The following is a 20,765-nucleotide window of genomic DNA, read 5'->3' on the forward strand; positions in this document are numbered from 1 at the left end:
AATGACATTGGCTGTGTGTTTGGCATCATTGTCTTGCTGCAGAACAAATTTGAAGCCATTCAGACACCTTTCTGATAGTATTACATGATGGAGTATTTGTCTGTTTGCACCATTAATTTACAAACTGCCTTCTGTTGAAGGTATGGCTTTTTGGCTACAATTCTTCCATGAAGGTATGGCTTCAGCTGAATTCTTTCATGAAGGTATGGCTTCAGCTGAATTCTTTTATGAAGGTATGGCTTCAACTGAATTCTTTTATGAAGGTATGGCTTCAACTGAATTCTTTTATGAAGGTATGGCTTCAACTGAATTCTTTTATGAAGGTATGGCTTCAACTGAATTATTTTATGAAGGTATGGCTTCAACTGAATTCTTTTATGAAGGTATGGCTTCAACTGAATTCTTTTATGAAGGTATGGCTTCAACTGAATTCTTCCATGAAGGTATGGCTTCAGCTGAATTCTTTCATGAAGGTATGGCTTCAACTGAATTCTTCCATGAAGGTATGGCTTCAGCTGAATTCTTTCATGAAGGTATGGCTTCAACTGAATTCTTCCATGAAGGTATGGCTTCAGCTGAATTCTTCCATGAAGGTATGGCTTCAGCTGAATTCTTCCATGAAGGTATGGCTTCAGCTGAATTCTTCCATGAAGGTATGGCTTCAGCTGAATTCTTCCATGAAGGTATGGCTTCAACTGAATTCTTTCATGAAGGTACGGCTTCAACTGAATTATTTTATGAAGGTACGGCTTCAACTGAATTCTTCAACGAAGGTATGGCTTCAACTGAATTATTTTATGAAGGTACGGCTTCAACTGAATTCTTCAACGAAGGTATGGCTTCAACTAAATTCTTCAACGAAGGTATGGCTTCAACTGAATTCTTCAACGAAGGTATGGCTTCAACTGAATTCTTCAATGAAGGTATGGCTTCAACTGAATTCGTCAATGAAGGTATGGCTTCAACTGAATTCTTCAATGAAGGTATGGCTTCAACTGAATTCTTCAATGAAGGTATGGCTTCAACTGAATTCTTCAATGAAGGTATGGCTTCAACTGAATTCTTCAATGAAGGTACGGCTTCAACTGAATTCTTCAATGAAGGTATGGCTTCAACTGAATTCTTCAATGAAGGTATGGCTTCAACTGAATTCTTCAACGAAGGTATGGCTTCAACTGAATTCTTCAACGAAGGTACGGCTTCAACTGAATTCTTCAATGAAGGTATGGCTTCAACTGAATTCTTCAATGAAGGTATGGCTTCAACTGAATTCTTTCATGAAGGTACGGCTTCAACTGAATTCTTCAACGAAGGTATGGCTTCAACTGAATTCTTTCATGAAGGTACGGCTTCAACTGAATTCTTCAACGAAGGTATGGCTTCAACTGAATTCTTCAACGAAGGTATGGCTTCAACTGAATTCTTTCATGAAGGTATGGCTTCAACTGAATTCTTCAATGAAGGTACGGCTTCAACTGAATTCTTCAATGAAGGTATGGCTTCAACTGAATTCTTCAACGAAGGTATGGCTTCAACTGAATTCTTCAACGAAGGTATGGCTTCAACTGAATTCTTCAACGAAGGTACGGCTTCAACTGAATTCTTCAATGAAGGTATGGCTTCAACTGAATTCTTCAATGAAGGTATGGCTTCAACTGAATTCTTTCATGAAGGTACGGCTTCAACTGAATTCTTTAACGAAGGTATGGCTTCAACTGAATTCTTTCATGAAGGTACGGCTTCAACTGAATTCTTCAACGAAGGTATGGCTTCAACTGAATTCTTCAACGAAGGTATGGCTTCAACTGAATTCTTTCATGAAGGTACGGCTTCAACTGAATTCTTTCATGAAGGTATGGCTTCAACTGAATTCTTTTATGAAGGTATGGAAGGCTTCAACTACGGAAGGCTTCAACTGAATTCTTCAACGAAGGTATGGCTTCAACTGAATTCTTTCATGAAGGTATGGCTTCAACTGAATTATTTTATGAAGGTATGGCTTCAACTGAATTCTTTCATGAAGGTATGGCTTCAACTGAATTCTTTTATGAAGGTATGGCTTCAACTGAATTCTTTCATGAAGGTATGGGTTCAACTGACTTCTTTCATGAAGGTATGGCTTTAACTGAATTCTTTCATGAAGGTATGGCTTCAACTGAACTCTTTCATGAAGGTATGGCTTCAACTGAACGCTTTCATGAAGGTTGAAGGCATAAAGGTGTGTGTGTGTATGTATGAGTACATATACAGTAGTGTTCAAAATAATAGCAGTCCAACACCATTAACCTGATAAATCACTGTTTTTAGTAGAAATGCTGTTTCTACATAGCAAAAAATTGACTTGAAAGTGTAGTAGAGTAATGAAAACAAAACAAACCCAACAATTAGGACATGCATCCCACTCATTCTGAGTAATCGAAGCATTGATTGAAAGGGGGTTGTTCAAAATAATAGCAGTGAGGAGTTCAATTGGTGAAGTCATTCATTCTGCAGAAGAACGGGTGTCAGTTTTGGCCCTTATTTAATGTAGAAGGGTGGCAAATGTTGCACAGGTTGGTCATAGCTAATTTCCTTTTGAAATACTGGGGAAAATTAGTTGTTCCAGACATTGTTCTGATGAACAGCGTACTTTTATTAAAAAGTTGATTGTAGAGTAAAAACATACAGAGAAGTGCAGCAAATTATAGGCTGCTCAGCTAAAATGATCTCAAATGCCTTGAAGTGACAACCAAAACCTGAAAGATACGGAAGGAAGCGTGGAACTACTGTTCAATTGGATCGAAGATTAGCCAAAATAGCAAATACTCAGCCAATGATCTCCTCCAGAAAGATCAAGGAACATCTGAAGTTACCAGTGAGTACAGAAGATGATTAAATGAAGCCAATTTACCAGCAAGAACTCCTTGCAAAGTTCCGTTGTTTCCTGAATGGGTTAACATTTGCCAAGGAACACATTGACTGGTCCAAAGAGAAATGGCTCAACATTTTGTGGACTGGTGAAAGCAAAATTGTTCTATTTGGGTCTAGTGGCCATAGACAGTATGTCAGACGACCCCCAAGCACTGAATTCAAGCAAAGGTTCACTGTGAAGACAGTAAAGCACGGTGGTACAAAATGATGATATGGGGATGTTTCTCATACCATGGTGTTACGCCTATTTATCTCATACTTGAGCAGATCATGTTGCCCTATGTTGAAGAAGAAATGTCCTTAAAATGGGTGTTTCAACATGACTGACCCAAAACATCTTGGTTACAGACAAACAAGATTGAGGTAATAGAGTGACCAGCCCAATCCCCTGACTTCAATCCCAGAGAGAACTTGTGGGCTGAAATCTGAAACGTGTTTTTTTGAGGCAAAACCCAAAATTGCAGAAGAACTGTGGAATGTAGTGTAATCATCCTGGACTGGAATACCTGTTCAGAGGTGCCAGAAGTTGGTCGACTCCATGCAACACAGATCTCGGAAACAATTGTTCTGCCACTAAATATTAGTTCAGTAATTTAAAGTAAAGTGAAACCTCAAACATTTTTTCATGTTATAGATACATTTTTTGAGTTTTTAAAGAAAAATGCTGGCACTGCTATTATTTTGAACAGCCTAATATTCATTTTTCTTAATTTTCTGTAAAGGATTGACACAAACTGACTAAATTTAGTTAATGTTTTGATTTAGAATTGAAAGTGTAGTATTTTCAGTGCATTTGCATTAATGGAAATAAAAGTTATTATAATGATTTTGTGCTTTATTCGCTTTTTTAAAATCACTGCTATTTTTTTGAACACCACTGTACCTATATAAACCTTGTACATACACACAGTGGATGTACACCTAAACCACTACCTATAATCTGTAACTGAGCCTGGTTACTATTTAAAACCAGTTAGTCGGCCCAGGCGTTTCTCCAACTTGTTTAATAAATGAAGCAATTTCAGCTGTGAGCATGTCATTATCCAGAGAACAGCCTCCAAAACATTTTCTAAATATATGTAGATAAAGGAGCCTTTTTCTCTTTCTGTGTCTATAAATAGGATGAGAGGAAACACTGCTGAAAAAATGAAGCAGTAACCTCCTATTGGAGGAGTTTCAGTGGTTGGTGAGACCTGGGGGAGGGCTGGTGGTTTAGATAAAAAAAGATATTAAATCTGCACCACAGCAACACTTCAATACAGGGCAGCTTTGATCAAACAAAAGCTCACACCACTCCAGCTAATTTGCATTTATTTCACTCAGCTAAGAGCTGGCGGTGCATTTGTGAAGGGTGATGAATGACTGCATCTGTCTTGTTTGCTTGGATCATCCCAGTTGATGGTGGGATGTTTATGCTTGTCATAAGATGCAGGAGGAGACAGATAAACAGAGATGTATACACCCAACCAACAGTAAGAACAAAATAGGTCAACATCTGAAAAAATCATTGGTTGGAGAAAGATTAAGTGATGTTTATCATTTATTCATTCGTTATTGCTTCATAATAATTGCTTTATCCCGTTTAGGGTTGTAGAGGGTTAAGCACCACCACCCCAAACAATGGGTGCTAGCCCGCAGGTCCACAAACAGCCACACTGAATTACTCACTTAAACCTAGGGGCAATTTACACAAGTATTTAATCACTTTTGGTTTTATTATTATTAGATTTTGAGTGCAAATACCCATTTTAAATTGACTAACATTTGGGCCCTCAGGTGGCACAGCGGTAAAACACACTAGCACACCAGGACTGACATTTTAAACTTGTCGGTTCGAATTTCAGCTCCGCCATCCGGCTGGGCGCCTACATGAACAACGATTGGCTGTTGTTCATACAGGGTGGGAGCTGGATAGTGACCTCATAACTAATGCAATTACAACCTGCTGGTTTATTGATGGCACTTGCACAGAGACGAAAGATAATAGGATCAGGGTGTGTCTCTCCGTACACAAAGCTGAACCGCATATAAATTTGCCTAGTGCAGGTGAAAAGATGCAGTCGGCTACTGCACACAATCAGGGCTGGGATCGGCATCAGTAGAGAGGAAGCATAATGCAATCAGGTAATTGGATATGCTAAAAAGTCGGGAGAAAAAGGGTAGATAATGCATAAACAAAAAAAAATTACTAACACTTTTAATTGTACTTATAAACAAAAATTATTTCCTTATTTTCATCAACCGCTATATACTGGTCAGGGTTGTGGCAGATCCAGTTTTACTGGTAAACACTGGGCGCAAGGCAGGAATACTTAGGACAGGGTGCCAATCTATACCCCCCTTAGATATGACAAATCATGTCAACGCTTAACCAGGCGATAGCTAGGAAAATAGACCGCTGCACCATCAGAGCGTCTAGAACAGAATATTTGACACTACATTAAAATACATATAAAGTTAAGACCAAAAGTCTAAGAGTTCTATTTTGCATTTTTTTTTCTTGAATTTAATATAAGTCTTTAATTACAAATCTCTTTGCAACACCTACTTGAGAAGTAAGAAAGATCAAAGAGTGCCAGGGCCAAGCATCCTTTAACATTACAATATAGTCTTTAAAATATTGCATTATTTATTTATTAATGTTACAAATGAATAAAAATACAAACGTTTTAGTGCAAGTCGCAGCTAGTTTTATTTAAGACCCTGCAAGTGCTTGGGAAGGGGTCATGGAATATGTAGCAAATATAGTGAAGCTTAAAATGTTTCCTAGTTCCTTAGGGACAAATTATGTATAAACAATTGAAACTAAAGCTACAGAGCAGCTGTAGCTACCTCCTGTCGGGACGATAATGATAATCAGCAAATCACAATACATGAAGCGACAAATTGTGCTGGTATAGGTGGGCTACACAGCATTTTACAATGTGCTTTCAGATTTATGATAAGAAAAGTAAGAGAGATGGCCTAAAAGCAGCAAGAACAACAACTGCAAATGGCAAAATCTGCACTGCAATCATCACTGTTCCTATACTCCATGCTGTTCTATGTTAAACAAAGGTGTTCTAACTCTAAAATCTGCACACCAGCATTTAGACAAATCAGAGCCATGTTCAAATTAAACAATAAATATATATTTTTATTTATAATCATATAATTATTCAGTTAAAAAAACTGTGTTGAGCAGATGATCACAAGACCACCATGCTCACTGTGAAACATGGACGTAGGAGAATCCTAATAGGTGGCTGTTTCTATAAATATTGGTGAAGCATAACAGCCTATCGAATGGAGCAATGTACCATAATATATTAGAGAAGAATATAATGCTATCAGCCAGGAAACTGATCTCAACAAGACCATGAGTCCAAATATAAAGCTAGAAATAACCCTTGGACTTGAAATTATGAACCATAATAACTCTGGGGAGTTAAATACAGTTTGATATGAAAGGGGCCAAAATTCAACCACAATGATAAACAAGTAATTTCTTATTGTATGTGTCTTAAAGCTGTAATTACCAATACAACAGGTAAAAAGCTCGTATTAATGATCAGTCTAGTGGGGGAAAGGAGGAGGATCTCGGTTTTTTTAAGGTCGATTTTGCCCTCATGCACAGTGATGAGGATGGTAAGTGTTAAAACTATCTTTAATTATCATGCTGAATGTTTTGCAGAAGATTGAAGTATATTTTAAATCACGAAATCAAGTCTCCAAATCTACAGCTAGATGGCAGACACATGCTAACAGACTTTTTGAAATACTATGAAGTAGTATTTCAAATAGTATTTCAAATATTTCAAAAGCCCTTCCTTTTTTTTCTTACTAAGACCTTAACAATCTGCAGTTTCTAAACCCTACTAAAACCGGCTTCTGTGGACAGATAAAAATGAAAATTAAGCTTTTAGTTAATATAATACAACCCCAAATCAGAAAAAGTTGGGACAGCATGGAAAATGCAAATAATAAAAAACACAGAGTTCTTTACATTTACTTTGACTTTTATTTGATTGCAGACAGGATGAACCTGAGATATTTCATGTTTTATCTGCTCAACTTCATTTCATTTATTAATAAACATCCATTCCTGCATTTCAGGCCTGCAACACATTCCAAAAAAAGTTGGGACAGTAAAGCATTTACCACTTTGTAATGTTGCCATTCCTTTTCACCACCGATGATACCAAGTGATTTAGTGTTTCAGCTTTTATTTTGTTCCATTCCTCCTGCAAACACGTCTTGAGATATGTAACAGTACGGGGTTGTCGCATTCTTTGTTTCAAAATTCTCCACACATTCTCTATTGGGGACAGGTCAGGACAGCAGGCAGGTCAGTCCAGTAGCCGTACCCTCTTCTTCCTCAGCCATGCCTTTTAATGTGTGCAGCATGTGGTTTTGCATTGTCTTGTTGAAAAATGCATGGACGTCCCTAGAAAAGATGACGTCTTGAAGGCAGCACATGTTGCTCTAAGATCTTGATGTACTTTTGCTGTCATCACAGAAGTGTAAATTACCTGTGCCAAGGGCACTGACACAGCCCCATGCCATGACAGACCCTGGCTTTTGGACTTGTTGCTGATAACGGTCTGGATGGTCCTTTTGTCTTTTGTCTGGAGCACACAGCGTCCATTTTTTTCCAAAAAAGACCTGGAATGCTGATTCATCTGACCACAATACACGTTTCCACTGTGTGATGGTCCAACGTCGACGCCGCTTCTGGACATGGTTAACATAAGGCTTCTTTTTTGCACAGTAAAGTTTTAAGTGGTATTTGTGCATGTAACTCTGTATTGTAGTGCTTGTAGTGCAAAGTAATCCCTCACCCATGTGGTTATATCAGCTATTGTTGAGTGGTGGTTCTTGATGCAGTGCCGTCTGAGGGATCAAAGATCACGGGCGTTCAGCTTCAGCTTGCACCCTTGGTCTTTACGCACTGAAATTCCTCCTGATTCCTTGAATGGTTTAATGATATTATGCACTGTAGAGGGAGAAATATGCAAATCCCTTCCAACCTTTCTTTGAGGTACATTGTTTTTAAACTTTTCATCATTTTCTGCAATCAAATAAAAGTCAATGTAATGAACTTTCCATACTGTTCCAAGTTATTCTGATTTGGGGCTGTAAAATATATTATATTATATATTAGTTTTTTGCTGTTTTTATCCAAACTAGATCCTTAAATTGTATAATAAAAAAAGAACTTAAATTCACTGAATTTAAGGTTTTATCCGTGTTATCTGGGTTTCTCCCACATCCTAAAACATGTAGAGGATGTACAGACTGCTTTAAATTCTTTCTAGGTGTAAGAAGGTGTAAGAAAGTGAAAGAAGGTTCGAGTTTGTAAAGCTCGTGTAATTGTTTGGCACCGTGTGTTTTTGACTTGTGTAAAGCAGTGTAGATACATACAAAAATGGGAATGAAATGTTTAAGGAAATATGGGTATGATGTTTGAGGTTAGTTTACTTAAACCAATACAAAGCTTTTTATCATTGTGATGTTACTACTAAAAGATTAATGCTGTCACATGTTTGTTGTAGCTTTATTCCGACTAAAGAAGTCCAGCCCCTTCTGTTTTTAATCTCTTTCTCTTTTTTTTCTAGTGAATATTTTTATTATTATTTTGTCATTTAGAACTGCTGAAAATGAGAGACTGTTTTAGGTGTCTAGCGCATCCCAGGAGTAATAACAGCGGGGGGAAAAAACACAATATCAGCAATGTATGTGCAGAATATAATACTGTAGAAGCATTATTATTGAGTACAGTGTATGCAGAATCTAGTATTTAGACCCAAACCAAGACTAAAAAAAACTAAACTGAAGAACAGCTCAGTGTTGGGTAAAATACTGTCAATCAAGATGACATACAGATTCAACAGCAGAGTTTGAGTGGGGCCACAGTGGGTCTGCTTTCATTAAAAACATTGGGCAGAAACAGCCCAACAGCTTGGGAGGTGCCCAGCCTTAGAAACGTTTTTTTTGGCTGAATTGGCAGTTCTCACAGACAAATACACTGATCAGCCATAACATTAAAACCACCTCCTTGTTTCTACACTCACTGTCCATTTTATCAGCTCCACTTATTATATAGGAGCACTTTGTAGCTCTACAATTACTGACTGTAGTCCATCTGTTTCTCTGCATACTTTTTTAACCTGCTTTCACCCTGGTCAGGACCCCCACAGGACCACCACAGAACAGGTATTATTTAGGTGGTGGATCATTCTCAGCACTGCAGTGACATGGTGGTGGTGTGTTAGTGTGTGTTTTGCTGGTATGAGTGGATTAGACACAGCAGCGCTGATGGATGACCGATTGTCTCCCAACCAATTAGGTAGGAGTGTCTAATAGAGTGGACACGGTGTTTAAAAACTCCAGCAGCGCTGCTGTGTCTGATCCACTCATACCAGCACAACACACACTAACACACCACCACCATGTCAGTGTCACTGCAGTGCTGAGAATCATCCACCACCTAAATAATACCTGCTCTGTGGTGGTCCTGTGGGGGTCCTGACCATTGAAGCACAGTGTGAAAGCAGGCTCAAAAAAGCATGCAGAGAAACAGATGGACTACAGTCAGTAATTGTAGAACTACAAAGTCCTTCTATATCAGAAGAGCGGCTGTTGTTATAGTTAAAAAGATCACATAGAGGTCACTTTATTTTAATTTTATGTATGTAATTTTGTAAATTTTTTTAATGTTTGTGTATTTTCTTTTTTGTGTCTTTTTGTAAGAGTAGTCTGAGCTGACAGTTGGGTGTTGTGTGTCTGACTGAAGCCTCACGATGGGTATGGCAGTTGGCGCTGCTGTTTAAGATGCAGCTGGCACCGCTGATGTGTTTACAGTTCAGTGATGTGTAATTTAGCTGAACGGATGGTATTATGCTGTTTGGCTTTAATTGGTCTTAACCTGCTGCCCTGCTAATGATGATCCTGCTCATGGCTCATTACTTCCTATTAGCTCTCTGTTTACTGCACCACCTGTATGAGCTTTAGCTGCTCTGTCCTCAGGTGCTATATGACACAGTAACATATGCTATTACTTCTATTTCAGTATTTATGTTTCAAATTGTTTCTGTATGTTTGTCTGGTACTTACTGATAAACCAATTCACGCATTAATTTCTTTATTAATTAATTCAGTCATTGTCTGTTTCACTACTGCTTTATCCCTAAGATAGGCAAAGATAGGCAGAGAATCTCCAGTTTGTCAACAAATGTGTGAGAAAATTATTACATTGTTCAAAAGCAATGTTTCTTAAAGAAAGATTAAAGAATCGGGAGGAATTTCAGTGCATGAAGGTCAAGGGTGCAAGACTAAGCCGAACACCATTGATCTTCGATCCCTCAGACGGCACTGCATCAAGAACCATCATTCATCAATAGCTGATATAATCACATGGGCAAGGGATTACTTTGTACTTATGTGAGGCACTACAATACAGAGTTACATTCACAAATGGCACTTTACCGTGCAAAAAAAGCTGTATGTTGACCATGTACAGAGGTGGTGTTGAGTTCTCTGGGCTCAGAGGCATCTGGGATGGACCATCACACAGTGAAAAGGTGTATTGTGGTCCATTTTGGAAGAAATGGACACGTGTGCTCCAGACCTGCACCGAGTGCACTGACAAGTGTACTTTTCAATGGCTAGGCTGTTTGGCCATCATCCTAATCAGTATTTAAAAACTCCAGCAGTGCTGCTGTGTCTGATCCACTCATACCGGCACAACACACACTAACACACCACCACCATGTCAGTTATAATTAGACGCTCGCTTTGAAACAGGTCATGGAAAGTCCTGCAAATGAGTTAATTAATGCCAATCTGCTTTACCGTAACTGTCTAGTTTAAAAAAAGGTGAAGCCCTCCTGCTAACCTGCTAAAGCCGCTAACCTTTCCCAGAAAGAAAACTCAGAGAAGATGTGCTGAGATGAATCTTTTAGTTGCATGTTCCGACTTGTGTTAAAATATTCATAATTGAACCCATGCCTTAAAATAGAGTGGTGCCTGCATAGACTTTACCATGTGAACCAGGATTGAGTTTCCTGCCTTCATTGCTCTTCCTTCCTTCTACCTTTTCTTTTAATTCATTCTCTTTCCTCTCCAGTGGTGAATTTCTTTGCTCAGTTTTGCTCCACCACTGCATTGTCCTTTACCTCACGCCTACTCACAATGACCCATTTTATCAATGTCGCGCCCTAACCAGTGAAGCGAGCAGGCGGCCCATGGTGCAGTGACACTCATTAAGAGTTATGGCTTCAGTCGAGGCTCAAAGAGGTTCTGCCTCTGCTGATAGCTCAGTCCCTGTCTTACCATCTGCTAATATCATCTTGCTCTGTTTTACTAGTTCAGCCTTTTAGAGATATTGTCAAAATATCAATTTGGGACCAATGCTGTAGATTTATGACCCTAAACCAATGATAGAAATAAACATATGATTGGTCTTTCATTTAGTACAGTCAGCCAACCAGTATACTGTATATATACTTAACTTTTTCTGTGACTGAATAACTGGAGCATGATTTAATGTCTAAAAACCTTTAACAAGTGTAGGTTTTTCTCATAGATTTATTGTGGAATAAAAAATATGTACAACCCCAAATCAGAAAAAGTTGGGACAGCATGAAAAATGCAAATAAAATAAAAATGCAGTGTTCCTTACATTTATTTTGACTTTTATTTGATTGCAGACAGTTTGAACACTTTTCACATTTCAGGCCTGCAACACATTTTGGGATGGGGTCAATTTTGGGCTAGTAATGAAAGAGATGAAAAAACTAAATAATGATGTGATTCCAAACAGGTGATTGTAATCATGGTTTGGTACAAAAGCAGTATCTATGAAAGGCTGAGTCTTTGATGAGCGAAGATGATCAGAGGATCTCCAGTTTGTCAACAAATGCATGAGAAAATTATTGAAATGTTTAAAAACAATGAACCTCAAAGAAAGATTGGAAGGGATTTGCATATTTCTCCTTCTACAGTGCATAATATCATTAAACAATTTAAGGAATTGGGAGGAATTTTAGCGCGTAAAAGCCAAAGGCGCAAGCTTAAGCTGAACACCCATGATCTTCGATCCCTCAGACGCCACTCAACAATAGCTGATATAACCACATGGGTGAGGGATAACTTTGGCAAACCTTTGTCAAGCACTACAATACAGAGTTACATGCACAAATGCCACTTAAAACTTTACTGTGCAAAAAAGAAGCCTTATGTTAACCATGTCCAGAATCAGCATAGACTTTTCTGGGATCTGAGGCATCTAGAATGGACCATCACGCAGTGGAAACGTGTATTGTGGTCAGATGAATCAGCATTCCAGGTCATTTTTGGAAAAAATGGACGCCGTGTGCACTGGACCAAAGACGAAAAGGACCATCTAGACTGTGTCAGTGCCCTTGGCAAAGGTCATTTACACTTCTGTGATGGCAGCATTAATGCAGAAAAGTACATTAAGATCTTAGAGCAACATATGCTGCCTTCAGGACGTCATCTTTTCCAGGGACGTCCATGCATTTTTCAACAAGACAACGCAAAACCACATGCTGCACACATTACAAAGGCATGGCTGCGGAAGATGAGGGTACAGGTACTGGTCTGGCCTGCCTGCAGTCCTGACCTGTCCCCAATAGAGAATGTGTGGAGAATTTTGAAACAAAGAATGCGACAACAACGACCCCGTACTGTTGCACATCTTAAGACGTGTTTGCAAGAGGTAACACCTGAAACACTAAACCACTTGGTATCATCGGTGCCAAAACACCTTTTATGGCCACATTACAAAGTGGTAAATGCTTTTCTGTCCCAACTTTTTTTGGAATGTGTTGCAGGCCTGAAATGCAGGAATGGATGTTTATTAATAAATGAAATGAAGTTGAGCAGATAAAACAGGAAATATCTCAGGTTCATCCTGTCTGCAATCAAATAAAAGTCAAAATAAATATAAGAAACTCTGTGTTTTTTTATTTGCATTTTCCATGCTGTCCCAGCTTTTTCTGATTTGGGGTTGTAAATGCCTGACCATGAGCATGTTGAACGTTTCATAGAATTTCAGTTGTATCAACTGCTTTGATGACCCTGGTCCGGTCGCTTTGGGTCCAGTTCCATCAGGAGACAATGGACAAGCAATCCATACCCCCCACCCCCTGAAAAAAGAAGCATGTCTGTATAGACACTAATGGCAACACTGATATTCGACTTTTTTACATTTTCAGCATTCAGCAGACAATTATATTTAAAGTAACGTACAGTTGTTACTATATACTATCAAGCAATTGACAGTTAAGGACCTTGCTCAAGGGCCCAACAGTGGCAACCTGGCTTGAACCAGGGACCTTCTGATTAATAGTCCAGTACCCTAACCACTAAGCTAGCACTGGAAACTTTTAACTTCATGTGTAAGGGAGTGTTTGTGCATTACGCTTCCTCTCTACTAATGTTGACCTCCACTCTGACCGAGGAGAGCCGTGACTAACACACACCCCCTCTGATACGTGTGCATCTTCTTACCTGCACATGTTCATAAAAGGATCAGCTTTGCGTATGGAGAGACACACCCAGATGTCCATTATCCCTCGTCTCTGTGCAGACGCCATCAATCAGCAAGCAGAGGTTGTAATTACATCAGTTATAAGGAATCCTCTCCGACACCCTTCCCTGGAACAACAAGCCAATTGTTGTTCGTGTAGACACTGATCGATTTTTATCAACCTATTTATTCTGGTCAGGGTTGCGATGGAACCTGAAACACTTTCCACATGGCAGGAATACCCTGGACATGGTGCTAATCCTCCACAAGGCTTCAGCCATCCACACACACCTCATATCTTGCCAATCATGTCTGTGAAGATGCCTAGCAGGCTGATAACACTGCTAAAAATTAGAACCTAGATAGATAGATAAGATTCGCCCCATAGAAAGATAAAATGCTGGAAACCACACTGGTATGTTAATTTAAGCATTCCTTCTTCATCATTTCAGTGAAAGTGATGTAATTCGTGGTGATGGGTAGGATCCCTGGCAGTGACTCAGACCAATCTGGTTACATATTTAATGCAGTTGTTAGACTGAGAGCATAACATGAGCTCAGAAACACATCATCCTTGAACTTACCACTCAGTCTCATATCATATAAATCCTGCTTCTATGCCATTTTTCTGAGTTAAAAGGATCAGTTTATGTCCTAATATTGATTGAAAAGGTTTGATCCTGCACCTGATATACTGGAGAAAAAATGTGCAGCTTTATTTATTTGTCGTAAATGGAATAAAGAGATGGAGGGGGATTTGTTTAAGTACATGATCACATCATCATTTCTGTGCTGCTTTCCTGACTCAGTGCTTTTCCCTTAAGCACGATCAATAAATCTGATCCAATACATCCACAGAACTGCAATGACAAATTCTGAATAAGAATAACGTCACACCAAAGAAAAGGGTAATGCTATGCCGACAGGGACAAAGTGGATTACTGTAGTGTTAGAAATGTGCATCTGTTATCTCTTCCTAATTAGAATGCCTTTGTTAAATAATTATAGGATATAATGAACATGGTCTGGTTCCAGGACTCCACATTAAACCATCTGTTGGGTCAAATAATGAATATTTACCAGCTTCTCTTAAATCTTGAATTAAAATATTGTATTTAGGGCTGCCCAGGATTCAAATCTCAGCTCTGCTACGGTGGACTGGGCGCCCACAGAAGGCACAATTGGCAGTGTTTGCAGCAGACAAAATTGGCCACTAGTCTGCTGTGTGGGAAAACACCGGACTAAAGAGGAGGTGAGGGTCTTCGATGCTGTGTAAGGACCCTGGTTAGTAGCCTAAGGTGCCTGTACAGAGGTGGAGGAACGTAGAGATCAGTGCATGACTCTCCATGCATAAGACTGGCCTCGTGTGCGAATCCACTGATGTGTGGGCAAATAATAAAGGGTCGTTGAACTGCACACACATTTGATACATACCCTGCTTGGACACGATCGGAGTCCCCAGCAGTGAAAGACTAATTGGCTACGCTAAATAAAATTGTATTTAAAACACATTGTCCTCCTACAGTACACAACCAAAAGCACACTAACACATAAACATCACAATTATATGCACTTCTTAAACATCCCATCCAAATACATTGGCATTAATATTGAGTCCCTATTGCTAGAAGATTGTGTGCTGATGTTAGATGACAAGACCAAGAATTTCAAGTGCTAGATACTCCAGTTGAATTCCTACAGGCATATAGTCGGACAGGTGGATGGATGGATGGATCCCTGCATAAATGTATATCAATGGTTGAATGAATGTTTAGGAATGAGTAAATGGAATGGATGAATGGATCGATGGATGAATAAATGTATTTGGATGGGTAAGTAGATTAACAAATAAATGAATGGATGTTTAAGAATGAATAAGGAGATGGACAGATAAATTAATGTAGAATGGAAAAGTGCCAAACTTGTCGGTTCAAAATTCAGCTCTGCCATCCGGCTGGACTGGGCGGCTACATAAACAACGATTGGCTTGTTGTTCATATAGGGTGGGAAGCCAGTTATGGACCTCATAACTAATGCAATTACGACCTCTGCTGGCTGGTTGATCGCGCCTGTGCAGAGTCAAGTAATAATGCGTTGATCAGGGTGTGGCTCTCTGTACACAAAGATGCAGTCGGTTACTGCACACGTGTCGGAGGGGGTGTGTGTCAGTCTCGCTCTCCTCAATCAGCAGTGGAGATCAGCATCAGTAGAGAGTAAGTGTAATGCCATTCGGGTAATTGTATATGTCTACATTGGAAGGAAAATTGGGAAAAATGCATGGATAAATGGTTGAATAAATATATGAATGAATGTTTAGGAATAGGTAAGTGGATGGATGAATAAATAGATGGATGAATAAACATATTGGGATGTGTAGGTGGATTAACAAATGTATGGATGGATTATTAGGAATGACTAAGTGGATGGATAGATGAGTGGATGTAGAAATGGAAAAGTACACCGATAAATGGATGAGTTTAAGGGTGTTTGTGTGGATGGATGAATGTGTGAATAGATAAATAGATAAAATGATATAATGTGGATTCATCATCTCCTCTCAGTAAGGATTTAGCACTTGTGAGTTTTATTCTATTTAAAAATGTGTCCAGCGATTTAAGCATTTAAGGAGTTTTGGGTCAACAAACAGCTTGAAAATAACTTGAAGGCATATAAAACGGATGATGATGGAGGTTCTAACAAGTGCATGTAGGGTGTTGCTTTTAAATGCTAAAACACCTCCATGTGTTAAAGCCTCTTCCACATTTCTGTTATTTTTAGATTTCTCTCATAAACAACTAAATTAAACTCTTATCAAGGCTAAAGCTGGTGCTGGTAGAGAATCTTCAGAATTCACAAAGAAAACACTAATTACAACCCCAAATCAGAAAAAGTTGGGACAGTATGGAAAATGCTAATCGAATAAAAATGCAGTGTTCCTTACATTTACTTTGACTTTTATTTGATTGCAGACAGGTTGAACCTGAGATATTTCATGTTCTGTCTGCTCAACTTCATTTCATTTGTTAATAAACCTTCATTTCTGCATTTCATGTCTGCAACACATTCCAAAAAAAGTTGGAACGAGGGCAACTTAGGACTAATAAAAAAACTAAATAATGATGAGATTCCAAATAGTGGATGTCAACAGGTGATTGTAATCATGGTTTGGTACAAAAGCAGCATCCAGGAAAGGCTGAGTCTTTGATGACCAGAGGATCCAGTTTATCAACAAATGTGTGAGAAAATGAATGTAATGTTTAAAAACAATGTACCTCAAAGAAAGATTAGAAGGGATTTGCATATTTCTCCCTCTACAGTGCATAATATCATTAAACGAATTTCAGTGCATAAAGGCCAGGGGAACAAGCTATAGCTGAACGCCTGTGATCTTTGATCCCTCAGACGGCACTGCATCAAGAACCGCCACTCAACAATAGCTGATATAACCCCATGGGTGAGGGATTATTTTGTCAAACCTACAATACAGCACTACAATACATGCACAAATGCCACTTAAAACTTTACTGTGCAAATAAGAAGAAGTCTTATGTTAACGGCGTCGACTTCTCTAGGCTCGGAGGCATCCAGGATGGACCATCACACAGTGGAAATGATAAATCAGCATTCCAGGTCTTTTATGAAAAAAATGGGCGCTGTGTGCTCCGGACCGAAGACGAAAAGGTCATCCAGACTGTTATCAGCAACAAGTCCAATTGCCAGGGTCTGTCATGGTGTGGGGCTGTGTCAGTGCCCTTGGCAAAGATCATTTACACTTCTGTGATGGCCGCATTAATGCAGAAAAGTACATTGAGATCTTAGAGCAACATATGCTGACTTCAAGGTGTTATCTTTTCCAGGGACGTTCATGCATTTTTTTAAATGTGTTGCAGGCCTGAAATTCAGAAATGAATGTTTATTAATGAATGAAATGAAGTTGAATAGAGAAAACATGAAATATCTCAGGTTCATCCTGTCTGCAATCAAGTAAAAGTCAACGTAAATTTTTTTAAATTATTTTTTTTATTATTATTTGCATTTTTCTTGTTGTCCCAGCTTTTTCTGATTTGGGGTTGTACTTCTTAGTCCTTCTAATTATGCTTTCTTATTTTACAGAAGGATGAGATGTGACTTCGGAGCTGTATGCCAGCCCTGTGCCAGCCAGCTAACAAGACCTAATATAAATTGTGCTGGGATAACAATTGTTGGATAGCATGTGCCGGGTAAAACCATAAGAAAGTCACATAACATACATAAAAGATGGAAATTAGATGGTGCCAAATCCAGACTATAAGCTCTCCCTCAATCTCTCAGACACGACCAATTACTACTCTTCCCGCCCTCACCGTTTCCAACCAAAATATAAAAGTGTGGATCAGACACAGCAACGCTGATGGAGTTTTTAAACACCTCACTGTCACTGCTGGACTGAGAATAGTCCACCAACCAAAAACATATCCAGTAAGTGGACACGGTGTTTAAAAACTCCAGCAGCACTGCTGTGTCTGATCCACTCATAACAGCACAACACACACTAACACACCACCACCATGTCATTGTCACTGCAGTGCTGAGAATGATCCACCACCTAAATAGTACCTGCTCTGTAGTGGTCCTGTGGGGGTCCTGACCATTGAAGAACAGGGTGAAAGCAGGCTGAAAAAAGTATGTAGAGAAACAGATGGACTACAGTAATTGTAGATTTACAAAATGCTCCTATATGATAAAATGGACAGTGAGTGTAGAAACAGTGAGATAGTTTTAATGTTATGGCTGATCAGTGTATATGGGTGTTTATTTTTCCCAATGTTATCGCATTCACAGAGCCTCTGTGTGAGACTGTTGGTGTGATCCTTCTCTGCAGACAAGATTAAATCTCTTTTCTACTCACAATCCAGTCTCTGAGGTATTTTATTAAGGGTTTTTCCACCACACCTTACAAAGACACACACGGTCAGCAACAATAATCAACTAATCAACAACTTGTGGCATTAAAATGCTGCTTGGCTGATATTAAAATGCACAGTGTCTGCCAAGATGATATTCTAGCCTGAGCTCTTGAGACAGGTCAGGTGAGATAAATAATTCCATGCTGTTTACGTCAAATTTTAACCCTATCATTTGCATGCTGCTGCGGAAATTGAGATTTATCAGACCAGGCATTGTTTTTCCAGTCTCGACTGTTGTGTTTTAATGAGCCTGTATATACTGCAGCCTGACATTCCTGTTCTTGGTTGACAGGAGTCGAACCAAATGTGGTTATTTGCTGTGGTAGCCCATCTGCCTTAAATTTTGACGTTTTTACCTTCTGGGAGATGCTTTTTGGCTCACCTTTTTTTGTGGAGCCAGTCTGGTCATTCTCCTCTGAGACTCTTAACACATTTTATCCAACTCTTTAGGAGCTTGATGATTAGTGAATTAGCTGCTTAATATAATTAGCTGATTAGTATGATCAGGTGTGTTGACTGTAGGAAAAACTCTGGAGGGCAGTGAGGTTTTCAGTTCTGTAGCTAAGAATTTTTGGTTTAAGAAATATGTGATTGATAAAGCCTGATGATAAATATCACAGATAAATTTAAACTGATCACCTTTTTCCTTTTAACCTCACAGCAGTAAGCGCAGGCCCATTGTATTTCAAAACAAGCTTCTACTTCCAGAAGCTGCAGCTCTAATCAATGCTAAACTATTTCACCTGAAATTGGGGCTTTAGCAAGCCCCAGAGAGCAGTGCGGTGCTGAGTCATTAACCATAACTTAGGGTAAGGTAGTCAGCCGGTGTGGATTTACTCCTTGCTCTTTTCTGAAGTTATATCTTTGCTCTAGCTGTTATCGTTTTGTAAACACAGTTGTTTGCTTCCACATTACTGAAAGCCTACTTCTTTGACTCTTGAATCTCTGTCGGTATCAGTTCACTGAACCGACTCCCTTTTGTTTTTTACTGGAGTTACATTTAAGTTGACGACAAGAGCCCTGGAAAGCCGTCTGGAGTCAGTGGTGAAAGCCCTAGATAGCTGTCTGGACACACATGCATAGTCATTTTGGACATAATTGAGATTTATTGAAAATTACTCAAGCAGACAATAAACAAGACAAAGTAACAACAGGGGCTAGAGGCAAAGAACAGGAGTAAACTGGGAAGAGACAGACAAGACATAACCTAACTCACTATATGCTAAGCTATGCTTATGCTAAATCTAATCCTAATAATTGAATGACAAGGACCCTAAACTAAACTAAACCTAGACTAGGTCAAAACAGAACATGCTAAACCCTATGATATTGGCTAATTCTAATCTAGGCTAACAACAGAGTACATACCAGAACAGACAGGAGCACAGGTGCAAGGACAAGAGTTCAGACTGACAGGGACCAGGACAGGAGCCAAGACAGAAGCAAAAGCATACAGACTAGCACAAACCATACAATAATCAACAAAGGAAGACTGAATACAAGACATAATATATACACAAGGTAATCAGGTCAAACTCGGGGAACAGCTGTGACTAATCAGAGGGAAATGGTGGAGACAGAAGAGGCATGAAACCAAAACAAAACAATGAGTCCATATGCCTAGTGAAGGTAACTGACAGCTTTACCCTGGTCTGGGTTATGGTAGGAAATGCCCCAGACAGGTCACTAGTTCATCACAGGGCACACACACACACAGAGTGCAATTTTACTAGCTCAAACTGGCCTAACTGTATGTCTCTGGAATGTTTTTGATGTGGGAGGAAACCAGAGCACCCAGAAGAAATCCATCCTGACACAGGGAGAACATGCTAATTTCACACAGAAATAACCCTGGGTCTTTTTCTATTCTCACTATTGCCACAGACATTCCTACCATGTAGTTCCATTCTTATTCCAGCACTGACACAGAGGCGAATCCCAACAACACCGCTGAGCCTGATACACTTTCACCAGTACGACGCACACTTTTATGTCATTACCATCTTAGTGTCATTACAGTGCATCTGGTCAATGGGGGTCTTATAGGGGTTTCTTTCAATTAATAAAGGGCGCGAGGTGTGTTAGAGCAACAGATAGATGGGCTACATTCAGTAATAGTATAACCACAAATTTAATTTATATAGTAGAACTGTAAAAGCTGAACAGTGAAAACTTGGAAATCTTTTTTTTTTTTTTACTTTAATCAGTTAAAGATTCAAGAGAACTCCCAGGTTCTTACAAAATGTAAATTTTTACATTTTATTTACAGTTTATTTGTTTATTTTTTTAATCCATGAAGAAGCAACCTAGGACATGTGTTTGCCTACTTAGCTGGATTAATTAGTGAGAGGATTAAGGTTTAAGGTCAACACTAT

This window comes from Trichomycterus rosablanca, chromosome 7 (assembly GCF_030014385.1).
Source record: "Trichomycterus rosablanca isolate fTriRos1 chromosome 7, fTriRos1.hap1, whole genome shotgun sequence".
Taxonomy (NCBI): Eukaryota; Metazoa; Chordata; class Actinopteri; order Siluriformes; family Trichomycteridae; genus Trichomycterus; species Trichomycterus rosablanca.